The sequence below is a fragment of the Staurois parvus genome, unplaced genomic scaffold (genome assembly GCF_062004578.1).
Source record: "Staurois parvus isolate SC_StPar_1 unplaced genomic scaffold, SC_StPar_1.0 ptg000095l, whole genome shotgun sequence".
NCBI lineage: Eukaryota > Metazoa > Chordata > Amphibia > Anura > Ranidae > Staurois > Staurois parvus.
Window position 1 is genome coordinate 777,908 of NW_028317891.1, and position 18,528 is coordinate 796,435.

An 18,528-nucleotide genomic window follows, 5' to 3' on the forward strand; every position below is an offset into this window, starting at 1 on the left:
TGACTGCTTTTCATCGTATTTGTAATACTACTTAAAGTGGTTGTAAACCCTTCCATATACCCAGTGACGTGACTGGTCTCAGGTAATACACAGAAATGAAACAAATCCTCCTACATAAGTTGTACCTGTTTATCTGCAGAATCCTCTTCTCTACAGCCTTTCAAATTCCAGAACTTATAAAGCTTGTTTGAGCTGTCAGAAAACAGGGGAACTGAAATGACACACTGCAGAGCTCAGTGAGGAGAGCACTGAGAGCTGATTGGACGGAAGGGAGCTAAGGCTGTCAATCACAGGCTATGTGCCAAAGCTCCTTCCCCTGTCACCATTTTTCTCTTGGTGTCAGAAACACTTGTCAGAAGTGACTCACGCAGATAGCAGAGGAACAAAGCAGCAGACAGAAATGACACTAGAACTGGAGAGTGCAAAATCTGGTGCATCTGTGCATTGCAGCCAATCAGCTTCTAACTTCAGCTTGTTCAGTTAAGCTTAGATAACAAAAAGCTGGCAAAGCTGCACCAGATTTTCCAGGTTTAGTAAATCAGCCCCTTAGTGCTCTGCATTGAGACAAGTACACACTATAGAGGGGTGTGCTTTGTTCATACTTCATGTCTGAGTATTACAGTCACCTCTCCTGTGTCATCCGGCACCAACTACAGGGGAGAGGAGTAGTTTTCGGCAATGGCTAGTAAAGCCTAGATCAGTGACATCACCCATAGGCTTACTATGGCCCACCCGTTGTCGGAACTCCTTTCTCTACACTCAAATCTCCTGAACTCATGTAGAGCATGAAGATTAAAGACAGAGAAAGTTCAAAGTCCTGATATGTAGTGTGACGGGAGTGACTTTTGGGGGTGGGGGAACCTCTGTATCATCTCCCCAAATCATTATGTTTAAGGCACCCTGTGCCTGTTAAGGGGTACAGGGTGTGTATGTGAATGTCTGAGTCTTGTGTATAGTGTGTGTTCCTTTGTTCTCGGTCACATGGTTGTCCATTGTCTGTTTGCCATGTGCTACCCCCCATTGTGCTGTGTCTTCCTGTCCAGCCAACTATTATGGGATGTACTGTTTGTGTATTGGTGTGGGGGTTGGTCAATGTCCTTTGCCATGTGCTTCATCCCATTGTTCTGTGTCTTGGTGGGATGGGGAGGGGTGATGATGTATTTCCTGTTCCTGGTTGTGTTTCCCCACCTTCTGTATATATCCTGTGTTTTGTGTTAAAATAAAGAGAGTTGGCTTTCTGTTCTAAGAAGAGCTGGGTGCTGTCTTTTTCCTGAGGGATTTCAAGGGTGTGGTCCGTGGATGGTGTTCAGACAGGGGAAGCTGTGGTATAACGGAAAACTCAGTGTGGTCTGGGTTCCGGTTCCGTTACATGTAGTAATGCATGTTGAGATATGAATGAGGAGAACAGTAGGCCGAGATCATAAACCACCTTGTTGAAAACATGTAAGACAAGGACTGCACCTTACTCCTTTATAACACGTGATGACATACATTCACCGTCCACTTTATTAGGTCCACCTTGCTAGTACCGGATTGGACCCCCTTTTGCCTTCAGAACTGCCTTCACTCTTTGTGGCATAGGTTCAACAAGGTGTTGGAAACATTCCTCAGAGATTTTGGTCCATATTGACACGAGGTACTGTTGTCTTTCCATCATCTCAAACCAGTCTTTCCATTCTCCTCTGATCCCTGACATCAACAAGGCATTTTCCTCCACACAACTGCCGCTCACTGGATATTTACTCTTTATCGGATCATTCTCTGCAAACCCGAGAGGTGGTTGTGCGTGAAAATCCAAGTAGATCGGCAGTTTTTGAAATACTCAGACTAGCCCGTCTGGCACCAACAACCATGCCACGTTCAATGAAATCCCTTTTTTCCCCATTCTGATGCTCGGTTTGGACTACAGCAAGTTGTCTTCACCATGTCTAGATGTCTAAATGCATTGAGTTGCTGTCATGTGGTTGGCTGCCTAATAGAGTGGCCGGTGATTTGTGTAAAGATATGAACAAGCAGGATACCATCTGAAGTTCATGTAGACCACATGTGGAAGGACAGATAGGGAAAACTGTACACTGAGCTCATGCAGAATACATGTGGAGTTAAGGATGTGACAGACAAAAGACAACCAACACATCTGTGGAGAAAAGTGTGGAAAAATTCTGAGCTCATATCCTGCTTGTTTGAAGATACGGTAACGTGGACAATATCTGGAGAACACAAAGAACATGGCCAGGGGCGGACTGACAACTCATGGGGCCCCCGGGCAATAGGGGATCATGGGGCCCCTGTGTCCTTGCCCAAACTCAAAAAAGCCTATGAAAAAGGTACCAGGGGCATCTCATGGGGCCCCCTACTGACTCCAGGCCCTCGGGCGGTGCCCAAGTTTCCAAATGGTCAGTCCACCCCTGAACATGGCACTTCTGATGATCAAGCAAAATGCTACACATGAGCTGGACTAGCCACATAGGAACGAATGGGATTTCACACAGCAAAATGCATGCTTTCTACTTGCAAGTCAACAGACACGTGTGGGCGGGCATGATGTGTAGGTGCACAAAGGAGAGCAATTTCTGGTGTTTGGAAGTGTGCTTTGACCAATTACGAAAAAATGGTCAAGAAAGGAGTGTGTGCCAAAAAAAGTGGACTTCTAATTTGCTGTGAGTTGTCACCAAGAGGTGAAAGACCCCATTCTGCTTCTTCTTTGATAGAACAACAACCCACCTGCTTGTAGCTCTCTACCTCCACAATATTGTGCCCAACTGTATGCCACAGGCCTTCCACAACATGCCCAGCCATTAGCCTTTATGTTCAAAGAAAGGAATGTCCACACAAATGATTCAGTTTCCACATTTTACTGAGGTTCTTCAGAAGATGGTATTGTCAACTAACATCACATAGACATACTATCTGGGGGTCTCTTGACATGACTCTATCAATCACATATAATGGATGAACCGTAGCAGTCATTATGTGACAGCAGCACACCACCCTTATTCATCTTCCCTTGCACAATCTCTCTCCTTCCCAGGGTCATTAGTACTCATTCAGAGGGCTCTGACTTGCCATAGGCTCTTTGCATTCAGCCCATGACTCCCTGCGTGTTGTTCCAGAGACAGGATCGCTTCAGCTGCACCTCTGTTATCTGTACACTTTTCCCAGGTACTCCAGGATGATAGAACTCACAGCAGAGAACACTTGGCCTGCCTGAAAGGCCTTTTGCAACCTACTCTAGCCTCCACAGGGGTGGACTGACCATTCGAGCACTCAGGCACTGCCCGAGGGCCCAGGGTCAGTAGGGGGCCCCATAAAATGCCCCTTGTACCTTTTATAGGCTTTTTTGGGTGTGTTTTGAGTGTGGCAAAGACACAGGGGCCCCATGATCCCCAATTGCCCGAGGGCCCCATGTGTTGTCAGTCCGCCCCTGAGCCTCCACCAACCATAAAAGACAGGAAGACTACAGGCAGCACCACCTCACTCTATCCAGGGCCTCTTCACAGCTGACTACATCTGCATGCGTGTAGGGTATCTGGCTCCCATCTTCGCCTGCCCTAGGCTACTCCCAACCTGATATATATATATATACAGTTGTGTCCAAAATTATTCAACCCCCACTGAAATTGAGTGTTTTGGCCAGTTTGACATTGCTTTTGATCATTCAGTCATCTTGCTTACATTTACATTAAAGAGGCACTTGTAGGTCAGACAAATATAACATAACAGTTATAATGAAATAACCACAAATGTCTTTTCTGTGCTCACAGCATTATCAGTTTTATTCAACCCCCAAGTGACATTCAATCTTAGTACTTAGTACAGCATCCTTTTACAGTTATAACAGCTTTTAAACGTGAAGCATAGCTTGACACAAGTGTCTTGCAGCGATCTACGGGTATCTTCGCCCATTCTTCATGGGCAAAGGCCTCCAGTTCAGTCACATTCTTAGGCTTGCGCACTGCAACTGCTTTCTTTAAGTCCCACCAGAGGTTCTCAATCGGATTTAAGTCTGGTGACTGCGATGGCCACTCCAAAATGTTCCAGCCTTTCCTCTGCAACCATGCTCTAGTGGACTTGGAGGTATGCTTGGGATCATTGTCCTGTTGAAAGGTCCAACGTCTCCCAAGCCTCAGGTGTGTGACGGACTGCATCACGTTTCCATCCAATATCTCCTGGTACTGAAGAGAATTCATGGTACCTTGCACACGCTGAAGCTTCCCTGTACCTGCAGAAGCAAAACAGCCCCAAAGCATGATTGACCCTCCACCATGCTTCACAGTAGGCAAGGTGTTCTTTTCATCATAGGCCTTGTTCTTCCTCCTCCAAACATAGCGTTGATCCATGGGCCCAAACAGTTCTAATTTTGTTTCATCAGTCCACAGAACACTATCCCACAACTTTTGTGGTTTGTCCACATGGCTTTTGGCATACTGCAGTCGACTCTTCTTATTCTTTGGAGACAGCAAGGGGGTACGCCTGGGAGTTCTGGCACGGAGGCCTTCATTACGCAGTGTGCGTCTTATTGTCTGGGCTGAAACTTCTGTACCCACATCTGACAAATCTTTTCTCAGTTCCTCAGCAGTCACACGGGGACTTCTCTCCACTCTACGCTTCAGGTAGCGCACAGCAGTCGAAGTCAGCATCTTCTTTCTGCCACGACCAGGTAGCGTTTCAACAGTGCCCTTTGCCTTGAATTTGCGAATGATGCTTCCTAAGGTGTCTCTTGGTATGTTTAACATCTTTGCAATCTTCTTATAGCCATTGCCCTTCCTGTGAAGAGAAATCACCTCTTCTCTTGTCTTCCTGGACCATTCTCTTGCCTTCACCATGTTTGTAACCACACCAGTAAATGTCTAGAAGGAGCTGAGTATCACAGTCATTTTAAAGCTGCCTAATTGGTGCTTATTATGCTTGATTGCTGCTCGGTGACATCCACAGGTGTTTTCAATACCTGATGGAAAGCACCTGTATGAACCTCTGTTCTTCAGAGTGGTAGTCTTTAAGGGGTTGAATAATTGTGGCAATGAAGAAACCACATAAGAACCATTTACTACTGTATTACATAAACAATTGATGTCATTTTAGTTGCATTTGGGTAGTTACAACGTCCTTGTAGGATTTGATTCTGAATACAATTCCAAATGTACACTATAGTCCCTAAACCCCTTTACAGCATTGGGGGTTGAATAATTTTGGACACAACTGTATACACACATATAGGCACTGACTCCACCCCTTACATCACTACAGAAAGGCTTTGTCTAAGAAGGGCCTAACACCCATTACATTATTCACTGTTACCACACACTATTTTGGGACAGAGCCACCTAGACTATTAAATTGTACCTCTTTGCAGGTATTCCCACAGCAGATTCCGGACCCCCCAAAAAAGATGAGTGAGCACACACTGTGGATGATATGAATAAGTGTTTCACTATTGGTTTGGGGATGACATGGCGATGAGGCAAAAGTACTCCAGGGTGAAAATATAGGAGTAGGGTTGGGATATTATGGTGGAAGTCAGCCTCACTTTGTCTTCTAAGAGCTACAAGCGAGATCTTTTACCTGCTTAGGGTTTTGTATTTTTGTCTATCCAGTCACAGATTTACACAGGCCTACAACACAGCACAGTCTTGTCTGGCAGTTCCGGAGACCTGATTTTTTTCTTGGCTGCAGTTAGGTAGCCTTCACAGGTCTTGTCCCTCCCCCAGTTTGTGACTGGATGGTGTAAAGACTGTAAGGAGAAGCAGCAGATGAATTAGCACCTGACAAATCCTCATAATGACCTTGGTTCAGGGGCGGACTGAGAACTCATGGGGCCCCTGGGCAATAGGGGATCATGGGGCCCCTGTGTCCTTGCCCACACTCAAAGTACACCCAAAAAAGCCTATAAAAGGTACCAGGGGCATTTCACGGGGCCCCCTACTGACCCCGGGCCCTCGGGCAGTGCCCGAGTGCTCAAATGGTCAGTCCGCCCCTGCCTTGGTTATATACTTGCCTTTTAGCCCATTTCCAAGTTTTGCAGATAATACCTAACCTATTTCACAACTACTCCTTGCAATTGTGTTCTTTATTTTAATACCCCTCTACTTACCTTACCATGTTCTTTATTGCTGCACTCATGCTTCAATTCAGTGGCACCAAGTGGGTTGAGTAGAGAAACGCTCACATGCTCATTGCACAGCAGCGATGAGTACGAGCCACCAGCAATGGCGGACAGCTGATGACTACATTGTAGTCCATAGTACTGCAGAGGGTGTGACCATGACCTCCCAGGAGTTGGGTGGGTTCTACTAGACTTTCCACATGGGACAATGCCAGGGAGAAGGCGCGTACTGAAGTGAAAGTTGCTTTCTTCGTAACAAGCCATAAGGAATGTCCCAAATATTCATGTTGAGGAGCTGGAGTTGGGCTTTACCTAAGCTAATTCTAACATATTTTTCTGCAACCTGAGCAATTCACATTTTCCTAACTGGTCATTAAAGGTTTTATTAATTTAACTGGTCATTGAAGGTTTTATTAATTTATTTATTAACCTCTGAATCCCCTCCAAAAAAAAAAAAAAAACGACATCTTTTTAATCATGTGGTGCCCATAGCAGTGCCCTATATAGTCTTTCATTCTAGCTTCATCTAGCTGCTTCAGGCCTGGCCCACAAGTCACGAGGAAGGCGTAGAGGACATTCTGAGAAATACGTTGCCAGTCCGATGCCCCTACAAGTTAATTATTCATTTTATAGAGATAAGGTATTTTTTATTTAGATCCCTTATTTGATTTACCTTGGCAATACTGAAGTCATCGGGCAAAGGTCAGTAAAAAATGCAGAGACAACTGTATGTGCTCTGTGCAATGGACGTCACCCGACTCAGATTACATTAAAGAGAAGTAAAAACCGAGAAATACATCCAAAGGAGGAAAAGATCTTAACAATGGAATTGTTTTTGTACCAAATATCACCATTGCTATAGTCTTTTGGATAAGTGCCAGGGAAAAGCAGTGTGGTTGTTGTCTCCGAGTACAATTACTGTAAGAAACAATTGTCCATCTTTTAAATGCTTGAGAAAGGCCTACCATTATTGAAAGCTAGTAATTACAGGTCATCCATTGGGGTTGTATACATCCTATCAGGCTTTTTCAATATACCTGCACTAAAGTAGGCCAAGCGAACAAGATCTATGCAGGATGATGCTTTGAGTTCGGGTGCTTTGGGCTAACCTCTTGACTTTCTTGCTGAATGAGCCCAATTAAGCAGTGCTGAGTAGAGGTCCAGGTTAAATTGGCCAAAACAAGTGTCCTACATACTTTAGACCATCCTTTTCAACACAGAGGAAACCTTGAAATAACTTTCTGGTCTCAGGGAACCCCTGCTAAAAATGATAACCCTATATCTACCACTCATGATACATTAGTGTGATGGTCAATGGGAAAAATGTTCCTTACATTTATGGTCATTGGGAATCATTCCACCCTTACTGAGATCTAAAAGATCACTGGTGTCAGTGGTTCCTCATCGAAAAAGCAGAATTTTCCCATTGTGCAATGAACCCCTAGCAACCTGTCGAGGAGCCCTGGCTGAGTAAGGCTGATTTAGACATTCAACAAGGGGCTTGGAAGTTTTCACCGCTGCTTGGCCTTGAGATTATGGTAAAGGAAGTATGTTAAAAATATAATTACTGATACGTTTTGTTGAGAGTAGTGCTGGTATTATATAAACAGGGCATCCCGGGACACATGGAGATGTCTTATGGTTAAAAGGCATCTGGCACTAGTCAATAGCCCCGTGATGGTGACATTTTCTGTATTAGGAGTTACTCCGCACCTCAGAAAAGGTACTAAGTCATTTGAATGTTACATTGAAACAATACACATCACTATATTTTGATGAGCAGATACAAAATCATTAGAGGACCCCTTAAGAGGAGCTCAAAGTGGCATTTGTGGCCACTAAAGTTCTGGCGCACCATTGTTTTAGACAAGTGGTCTCCAAAGTGTGGACTTTTGCTTGCTTTTACCCACCCCTTGGGGCACTATTTCATCCACTGATACCAACAATGGGGCATAATTCTCCCAAGTGACACCAATGAAGGGGCACAATTCCTCCCAATGACACCAACAATTGGGCACAATTTATTCCAAAGACACCAACAATGCAGCCCAATGAGACCAGTAATGGAGCACAATCCCCCCCACTGACACCAACAATGGGGTATTGGTTTTTCCCACTGACATCGGGACCTTTTCTACTCTCAATGGTCATAGTCCAGCATCCCTAAAGTCTGAAGGACAGTAAACTGGCCCTTTGTTTAGAAAGTTTGGAGACCCCTGCTTTAGACAGCAGTGCTGCCTCTTTTCCTAAACTCAAGACCAATTTGAATTGGCTGAAACCATCTAGTTAGGCCCAATCAGTACTGTGAAGGTTTCCCTAATTCAAAATTGGCACTTCATTGGCTGCCTAATGATCATCTGATGTTTCTGCATTGGCAAGGAAGGGTCAATGGACGTATACCTTAACTTTTGAAGCTATTAGAAGTGCACCAGCTTATTCTGACGTGCCATCACTAAAGTGAAAGTTACCACGAGCACAGATCTAAAGCATCCCACCAACAATGCAGCCCAATGAGACCAGTAATGGAGCACAATCCCCCCCACTGACACCAACAATGGGGTATTGGTTTTTCCCACTGACATCGGGACCTTTTCTACTCTCAATGGTCATAGTCCAGCATCCCTAAAGTCTGAAGGACAGTAAACTGGCCCTTTGTTTAGAATGTTTGGAGACCCCTGCTTTAGATAGCAGTGCTGCCTCTTTTCCTAAACTCAAGACCAATTTGAATTGGCTGAAACCATCTAGTTAGGCCCAATCAGCACTGTGAAGGTTTCCCTAATTCAAAACTGGCACTTCATTGGCTGCTTAATGATCATCTGATGTTTCTGCATTGGCAAGGAAGGGTCAATGGACGTATACCTTAACTTTTGAAGCTATTAGAAGTGCACCAGCTTATTCTGACGTGCCATCACTAAAGTGAAAGTGACCACGAGCACAGACCTAAAGCATCCCACCAGTTTTCTGATAAAACCATAGCACAAGATTATCCCAACACGTGACCGTTCATTTTGAGTGTCTTCCAAGTCAACTACAATGGAGCAAAGGGGGGGTACACAAGCAGCACGAAAGCAGAGCACATTGCTCCTTCAACCACATACCTATGACAGATACTCCTAGATCGCCCATGTCCACTGATAGCAGTCCTGCTTCTCTATCTGGAAAGTAACTCCAAATATCTGAAACATTCCAGGAATGAAGTGGTTGCTGATTTGGCACAGCTGGTTGCTTCCTGCTGTTTCTCTAGCTGGCACCGGTGTACAATGGACAGTATTGTTGTGCAATGAGAATTTTTTTTTTTTTCCTTTCCCGTTCTGTCTTTCTCAGTGCCCACAAGAGGGAGGTTGAGTCATGAACAAGTAAACGAAAGAAGTGACTTTAGTACAAGTGCTCCGTACCAGGCAGCCTGGGCATACGATATTCCTTTAACTCGATGCGTCCGCTGGCTATTGGCCTCAATACAATTGTTGCTTAATTCAACACACACACACACAGTCTTTAAATTTTGGCAGTCGCACGTACCTGATGTGAAAGCGGCCTCGCTCCGAACTCTGGACTCAATGCGATTTCCATAAAGTCAGCCACTCCCAGTTTATAATACATTATGCATTAATTCCAACATTCGATTCTTCTGCCAGGCTGCCAGTAGGGGACATGATCAGCAGGTTGTCAGCCACTCACAGCGCGGCACTCATGTTGGGGGCGCTGTATAGCTGGGAGCTTACTCATCGCCCGGGACTGGGACTTACACAAAGTGATACCGGCTCGGGTGGCACCGAGCAACAGCGTTCCATGTGAACAACTGGTCTGCCGGGCCGTGAACATTTGTGCAAGGGCCAGTGGCACTTGACTTACTGGCTCTACACAAGTATTTGTAGGAGAGACAGATGGCTAATGGCACAGAGCAACCTGTGATGTTTATAAAGTTTTTTATTATATTTTTTTAACCCTGCCATGGCTGAAATCTATTAGATTTTAGGGATATTTAGGTTGAATCTTGTTTCCTAATTTACCCATTTGTTGCAAACTGCTCAGGTGCAAGGCAACAGTCAAAAAGGGATTGGTTGAGAGATTTCCAGGAGTCCAAGTTTCGGCTGAATTCAGTGGCCATACGGCCTTGACTAGAAGCGGGAAATTTTAGGCCTCATGCACACGGGACATTTTTATTCCTACCCTGGACACCTTCGCTTTAAAAGTAGCTTAACTAGTTCCAGTCAGGGCCAAGAAAACCACTAAGAACCCCCAAACAGTATATATTTTTTTTAAGCAGAGGTCCTAGAGAATAAAATGGTGGGTGTTGCCTATTTTTATGTCATGTTTATGTTATGAACAACATTCCTTGTGATAGCATAGGCTGTGACAGGTCCTCTTTATACAGAGATCTGGGGTCTTTTAGACCAGTGTTTCCCAACCTTTTTTCAGTCAAGGCTCCCTTTAAAAATGATGGGTAGTCCCGAGGCACCCTTTAAAATTATGGACAGTCTTGAGGTACCCCATTCTAAAATAGGGTGCCTCAAGACTGTCCATAATTTTAAAAGGGCACCTCATTCCAAAATGTGAGAAACTATTTTAATAGTTTTTATAATACAGCAACATCCACACTTGTAGGACACCCAACATTGTCTCTATCTATCTATCCATTCAGTCGTATCCTACCCTTGGAGATTGCATGGACCGTCACTCGTAAGCGACTTTTTCCATGAATTCTCTTAGCAATTATTTAAAGGGTAGGTTGCCAGGTCTTTCCCCAACCCCCACCATGCAGGAGATCCCACATGGCCAGGGATGACACCCAACATTAGAGGTGATTTATTAACTAAAAGGCAGGCCTGTCCACCCACTGGCTTGTATACAAGTTTTGGGCAAGTTTTAGACATTTTGCCAAGGCACCCCTGAAGAAACCTCAAGGCACCCTGGTTGAGAAAGGCTGTTTCAGACCACAGATCTCTCCTCTGGTCTCCAAAGCAGAAGATTAGACACCGTTCGTTCTGATTGGCTGATTCACTGGCTAGTAACAGGCCAGTAAACAAAGAATCAAAACAGGAAATTACTAAATCCTCCACGCTTCTGGTTTCTGATATCACAGAAGAGGGGTGGGAACTTCCATTTCGGTGAATGTGACCGAGGCGCTCACATTGGTATCAGACACCCTGATGGGACAGGAGAACCCCGTAAAGGTGTCAGCAGAGGTGGGAAGATGGGGTACCCCCTTCTTCCACCTGCAAAAGTGGTCAGGTGGCTGTATAGCCACTCCGATCACTTTTACTTTCTAGGGAAATCACCAGCACTACAGAATAATATCTCGATCATTTCTGCAGCGATGACCAAGATATTCGCATTGTTATCAGACACCCCGATGAGACAGGAGAACCCTGTAAAGGTGGCAGCAGAGGTGGGAAGGGGGGGGTACCCCCTTCCTCCGCCTGCAAAAGTGGTCAGGTGGCTGTATAGCCGCTCCGATCACTTTTACTTTTTAGGGAAATCACCAGCACTACAGAATGATATCTCGATCATTTCTGCAGCGATGACCAAGATATTCGCATTGGTATCAGACACCCCGATGAGACAGGAGAACCCCGTAAAGGTGGCAGCAGAGGCGGGAAGGGGGAGTACCCCCTTCCTCTGCCTGCAAAAGTGATCAGGTGGCTGTATAGCCACTCCGATCACTTTTACTTTGTAGGGAAATCACCAGCACTACAGGATGATATCTTGATCATTTCTGGAGCGATGACCAAGATATTCGCATTAGTATCAGACCTCCCGATGAGACAGGAGAACCCCGTAAAGGCGTCAGCAGAGGCGGGACCTTCCTCCGCCTGCAAAAGTGGTCAGGTGGCTGTATAGCCGCTCCGATCACTTTTACTTTCTCGGGAAATCACCAGCTCTACAGAATGATATCTCGATCATTGCTGCAGCGATGACCGAGATATCACCACTCCCATCTGAGGACGTGTAGATGCACACGGCAGACAGGAAATAGTTAAATAACGCGCCAAAAAAATACATTTTGCAAGAGTGTTGGGACATTGATTCATTCAATATTACTTTACTCTGGCCATTGGAATGAATGAACACTCAAGCACTAAGCACACCTTGTGTTTAGATGCGTTTACAGGCATTTTAGTCGCATTCAGCATTTTTTGTGCCGAAACATTCCACTCTTGAATGCACAAGTGATTTTCTTTTTTTTTTTAATGCCTCTAAATGCCTGTAAGCACCTCTGTATGCTTGGATAGAAAAAGAAAAGCCAAACATCTGTAAAAGAGGCATTTTTGACGCCCAGTGTGCATGAGTCCCTAAAGCGGATATATCAGCCACTGTACAAGTCTGCGTGAATTAATTCCCGATATGTCAATAGTCAGAAACAATATCATTTATTTATTTTTTAATAAAAGCTCCATCTTTTATTAATAAAGGCCTTCCTTAAAGTGGAAGTGATTTTAGCCGTATTAGTGCACTTGAGACAGAAACAATTGAGTATCGTCCGTGATACTTTTTTTATTTACAATTTTCAGGACAAGCTTTCAGGGTATGTCCCCTTCAGTACTGCTTGGACCTTGAAGAAGGGGACATACCCTGAAAGCTTGTCCTGAAAAATGCATGTTAGTGCAAATACAAAAAAGTATCACGGACAGTACTCAGTTGTTAAAGTGGAAGTAAAACCTACCTATAAGGTGCCTTAAAATGGCACTTCCTTTATCCTCCTACCTATCCTAGATTGTAAGCTCCCAGGATCAGGGCCCTCCTATCCCTCTTGTATTGAACTGTATTGTTGCTGTATTGTCTCCTGTTATATCGTAAAGCGCAGAGCAAACTGTTGGCGCCATAAATCCTGAATAATAATAATATGCTATATAACCTTTCTAAAAGAGATCTGTAGAAATACTTCTTTTTAATCCACTCCGGTGTGATCACGTGATCCAGAAGCAGCGGCTACCCTTTATCAGAAAGTGGCTGCTGCGGGGCAGGGAGCACTCAACAACGGCTCTGAATTCCCGGAGCCATGACAGCACCCACTGGTTCCCACTGCCTCCCTGTTGTCAGGAGAGCCAGAGCTTGTGGATCAGGTGATTGCGCCAGACCAGATTGAAAAACAGTATTTCCACAGATCTCTTTTATACAGGCTATGCAGTATAGCAGGGGTGCTCAACCTGTGGCCCACTGGCCATATGTGGCCCTTGGAGCCCTTTGATGTGGCCCTCGGCCACTAACCAGGGAAGTGCACTTCTGTTATATCATGTGGGTTTCTGAAAGAGCACCATACCTGCACTATATAATAGAAGTCTATGGCAAAGAGCGGCTAACCCGCAGGATATAACAGAAGTCTATGGCAAAGAGCGGCTAACCCGCAGGATATAATAGAAGTCTATGGCAAAGCGCAGCTAACCCGCAGGATATAATAGAAGTCTATGGCAAAGCGCAGCTAACCTGCAGGATATAATAGAAGTCTATGGCAAAGAGCGGCTAACCCGCAGGATATAATAGAAGTCTATGGCAAAGAGCGGCTAACCCGCAGGATATAATAGAAGTCTATGGCAAAGAGCGGCTAACCCGCAGGATATAATAGAAGTCTATGGCAAAGCGCAGCTAACCCGCAGGATATAATAGAAGTCTATGGCAAAGCGCAGCTAACCTGCAGGATATAATAGAAGTCTATGGCAAAGAGCGGCTAACCCGCAGGATATAATAGAAGTCTATGGCAAAGAGCGGCTAACCCGCAGGATATAATAGAAGTCTATGGCAAAGCGCGGCTAACCCGCAGGATATAATAGAAGTCTATGGCAAAGAGCGGCTAACCCGCAGGATATAATAGAAGTCTATGATAAAGCACGGCTAACCCGCAGGATATAATAGAAGTCTATGGCAAAGTGCGGCTAACCCGCAGGATATAATAGAAGTCTATGACAAAGAGCGGCTAACCCGCAGGATATAATAGAAGTCTATGACAAAGCACAGCTAACCCGCAGGATATAATAGAAGTCTATGGCAAAGAGCGGCTAACCCGCAGGATATAATAGAAGTCTATGGCAAAGCGCGGCTAACCCGCAGGATATAATAGAAGTCTATGGCAAAGCGCGGCTAACCCGCAGGATATAATAGAAGTCTATGACAAAGCGCAGCTAACCTGCAGGATATAATAGATGTCTATGGCAAAGCGCAGCTAACCTGCAGGATATAACAGAAGTCTATGACAAAGCGCAGCTAACCCGCAGGATATAATAGAAGTCTATGGCAAAGCGCATCTAACCCGCAGGATATAATAGAAGTCTATGGCAAAGCGCATCTAACCCGCAGGATATAATAGAAGTCTATGGCAAAGAGCGGCTAACCCGCAGGATATAACAGAAGTCTATGGCAAAGCGCATCTAATCCGCAGGATATAATAGAAGTCTATGGCAAAGAGCGGCTAACCCGCAGGATATAATAGAAGTCTATGGCAAAGAGCGGCTAACCCGCAGGATATAACAGAAGTCTATGGCAAAGCGCGGCTAACCCGCAGGATATAATAGAAGTCTATGGCAAAGCGCAGCTAACCCGCAGGATATAATAGAAGTCTATGGCAAAGCGCGGCTAACCCGCAGGATATAATAGAAGTCTATGGCAAAGAGCGGCTAACCCGCAGGATAAAATAGAAGTCTATGATAAAGCACGGCTAACCCGCAGGATATAATAGAAGTCTATGGCAAAGCGCATCTAACCCGCAGGATATAATAGAAGTCTATGGCAAAGTGCGGCTAACCCGCAGGATATAATAGAAGTCTATGGCAAAGCGCAGCTAACCCGCAGGATATAATAGAAGTCTATGGCAAAGAGCGGCTAACCCGCAGGATAAAATAGAAGTCTATGGCAAAGCGCAGCTAACCCGCAGGATATAATAGAAGTCTATGGCAAAGTGCAGCTAACTGCTGAGGGTGAACACAGCCTTATAGGGGGCTCAGAATAGTAAAGGCTCATTTAAATTTGTGGTTTGGGGAGTGGTAAAACCCCATAGTTGAGAAGTGTTTTTAGCACACATCCCCAACCAATGGTGTTGCATCAGGGACCACAATGGTGACCTCGCCACAAGCTTCAGGAGATCCATGTGGTCTCCTTGTCACATTCCATTTTGGATAGGAGGGCTGGCGAGGGCAGCATATACATATACTGATCCTCAACATTTTCCTCCTGAAACCGCTGAAAGTCGGCTTCTCCTCCTCTCTCCTGCTGGAGGAAAACGTTCATTATGCTATTCGAAAAATACAATTTGAAATTCTGAATCATTTCGACTAGTTACCAAATCACTTAAGTGGCCCTTGCTCTTCAAAAGGTTGAGCACCCCTGCAGTATAGGCAGGAGGAGGCGGAGGCAGCATTTGTACAGAGGAGCGCCAGTCCCGGTTCACAATGATGTGAATTCCTTGCGGATCAGCTGCTGCAAGGAGGAGGAAGCATTTCCTCAGCCCTTAAAATTGCATCCGTCTGATAACTGAATGGAATCCCAGATGTATAGACAGGTTTCATTACAATACGTTTGATTTTTCCTGAATGAAAACCACATTCAAGGTTAAAATTTCTTTCAGTCAAGAAAAATTCACAGTCCTTCTAAGTTGTTCCTTCCAGAAATGGTAGTTGGAATCATCTGAGCCTCATGTGACCCACACCACTGTGAATAAATTATATATACAAACACCACGTGGTGCACTCTGGGCTCACAGAAAGCTCACTTCCATTCTCAGATAAAAGATCACATGTCAACCAGATCGTCCAAACTCCCAGCTATTGGGGAAAGTGGCACTTCCACCTCCATCCACAGAGGGCTCACTGGATATGATACTCAAAAGCTTTGGCGGTTCTGGGGTATAGTCGCTTTAAGTATTCACGCGGCCATGATGCATAGCTCTCTTTGGGGTGAATAGAAGAAAAAAACTCCCATAGTATAATACCAAATAATAATCAGCTAAGTGATTAAAGAATTGCACTCACATAATCTACATAAACCATAAACAGATTGAGATATTGGACTTCCCCATACATCACTTCCAGCCTGCACTGTCTCCACTCACACCCTATTGAGGAGCAATCTTCCCACTGACCACCAATGTAAGGGACATTCTTCCCACTGACCACCAATGTAAGGGACATTCTTCCCACTGACACCAATGTAAGGAGCATTCTTTCCACTGACCACCAATGTAAGGGACATTCTTCCCACTGACCTCCAATGTAAGGGACATTCTTCCCACTGACCACCAATATAAGGAGCATTCTTCCCACTGATCACCAATGTAAGGGACATTTTTCCCACTGACCACCAATGTAAGGGACATTCTTCCCACTGACGACCAATGTAAGGGACATTCTTCCCACTGACCATCAATGTAAGGGACATTCTCCCCACTGACCACCAATGTAAGGAGCATTCTTCCCACTGACGACCAATGTAAGGAGCATTCTTCCCACTGACCATCAATGTAAGGGACATTCTCCCCACTGACCACCAATGTAAGGAGCATTCTTCCCACTGACGACCAATGTAAGGAGCATTTTTCCCACTGATCACCAATGTAAGGAGCATTCTTCCCACTGACCCCCAATGTAAGGAGCATTCTTCCCACTGACCACCAATGTAAGGGACATTCTTCCCACTGACCACCAATGTAAGGGACATTCTTCCCACTGACACCAATGTAAGGAGCATTCTTCCCACTGACACCAATGTAAGGAGCATTCTTCCCACTGACACCAATGTAAGGAGCATTCTTCCCACTGATCATCAATGTAAGGAACATTCTTCCCACTGATCACCAATGTAAGGAACATTCTTCCCACTGACCACCAATGTAAGGAGCATTCTTCCCACTGATCACCAATGTAAGGAGCATTCTTCCCATTGACCACCAATGTAAGGAGCATTCTTCACACTGATCATCAATGTAAGGAGCATTCTTCCCACTGATCACCAATATAAGGGGCATTCTTCCCACTGACCACCAATGTAAGGAGCATTTTTCCCACTGATCACCAATGTAAGGAGCATTCTTCCCACTGACCACCAATATAAGAGACATTCTTCCCACTGATCACCAATGTAAGGAGCATTCTTCCAATTGACCACCAATGTAAGGGACATTCTTCCCACTGATCACCAATGTAAGGAACATTCTTCACACTGATCACCAATGTAAAAAGCATTCTTCCCACTGATCACCAATGTAAGGGACATTTTTTCCACTGACACCCAATGTAAGGAGCATTCTTCCCACTGATTCCAATGTAAGGAGCATTCTTCCCACTGATCACCAATGTAAGGAGCATTCTTTCCACTGACCACCAATGTAAGGAGCATTCTTCCCACTGACCCCCAATGTAAGGAGCATTCTTCGCACTGACACTCATGAAAGGGGCATTCTTCCCACTGACCCACCAATGTAAGGGGCATTCATCCCACTGATCACCAATGTAAGGAGCATTCTTCCCACTGACACCCATGAAAGGGACATTCTTCCCACTGATCACCAATGTAAGGGGCATTTTTTCCACTGACACCCAATGTAAGGAGCATTCTTCCCACTGATTCTAATGTAAGGAGCATTCTTCCCACTGATCACCAATGTAAGGGACATTCTTCCCACTGATCACCAATGTAAGGGACATTCTTCCCACTGATCACCAATGTAAGGGACATTCTTTCCACTGACCACCAATGTAAGGGACATTCTTCCCACTGACCACCAATGTAAGGAGCATTCTTCCCACTGATTCTAATGTAAGGAGCATTCTTCCCACTGATCACCAATGTAAGGGACATTCTTCCCACTGATCACCAATGTAAGGGACATTCTTTCCACTGACCACCAATGTAAGGGACATTCTTCCCACTGATCACCAATGTAAGGAACATTCTTCACACTGATCACCAATGTAAAAAGCATTCTTCCCACTGATCACCAATGTAAGGAGCATTCTTCCCACTGATCACCAATGTAAGGAGCATTCTTCCCACTGATCACCAATGTAAGGGGCATTTTTTCCACTGACACCCAATGTCAGGAGCATTCTTCCCACTGATCACCAATGTAAGGGACATTCTTCCCTCTGACCCCCAATGTAAGGAGCATTCTTCGCACTGACACTCATGAAAGGGGCATTCTTCCCACTGACCCCCAATGTAAGGGACATTCTTCCCACTGAACACCAATGTAAGGGACATTCTTCCCACTGATCACCAATGTAAGGGACATTCTTTCCACTGACCACCAATGTAAGGAGCATTCTTCCCACTGATCACCAATGTAAGGAGCATTCTTCCCACTGATCACCAATGTAATGAGCATTCTTCTCACTGACACCCATGAAAGGGACATTCTTCCCACTGATCACCAATGTAAGGGACATTCTTCCCACTGACCCCCAATGTAAGGAGCATTCTTCCCACTGACCCCCAATGTA

General features: G+C 45.0%; 1 long non-coding RNA gene across 1 annotated transcript in view; it reads right to left on the reverse strand.

Moving 5' to 3' along the window:
- The window catches only part of LOC149468041 (uncharacterized), a 1,444,035-nt gene that overhangs the window by 393,354 nt on the left and 1,032,153 nt on the right, over nucleotides 1-18,528 (reverse strand). The window lies entirely within an intron of this gene.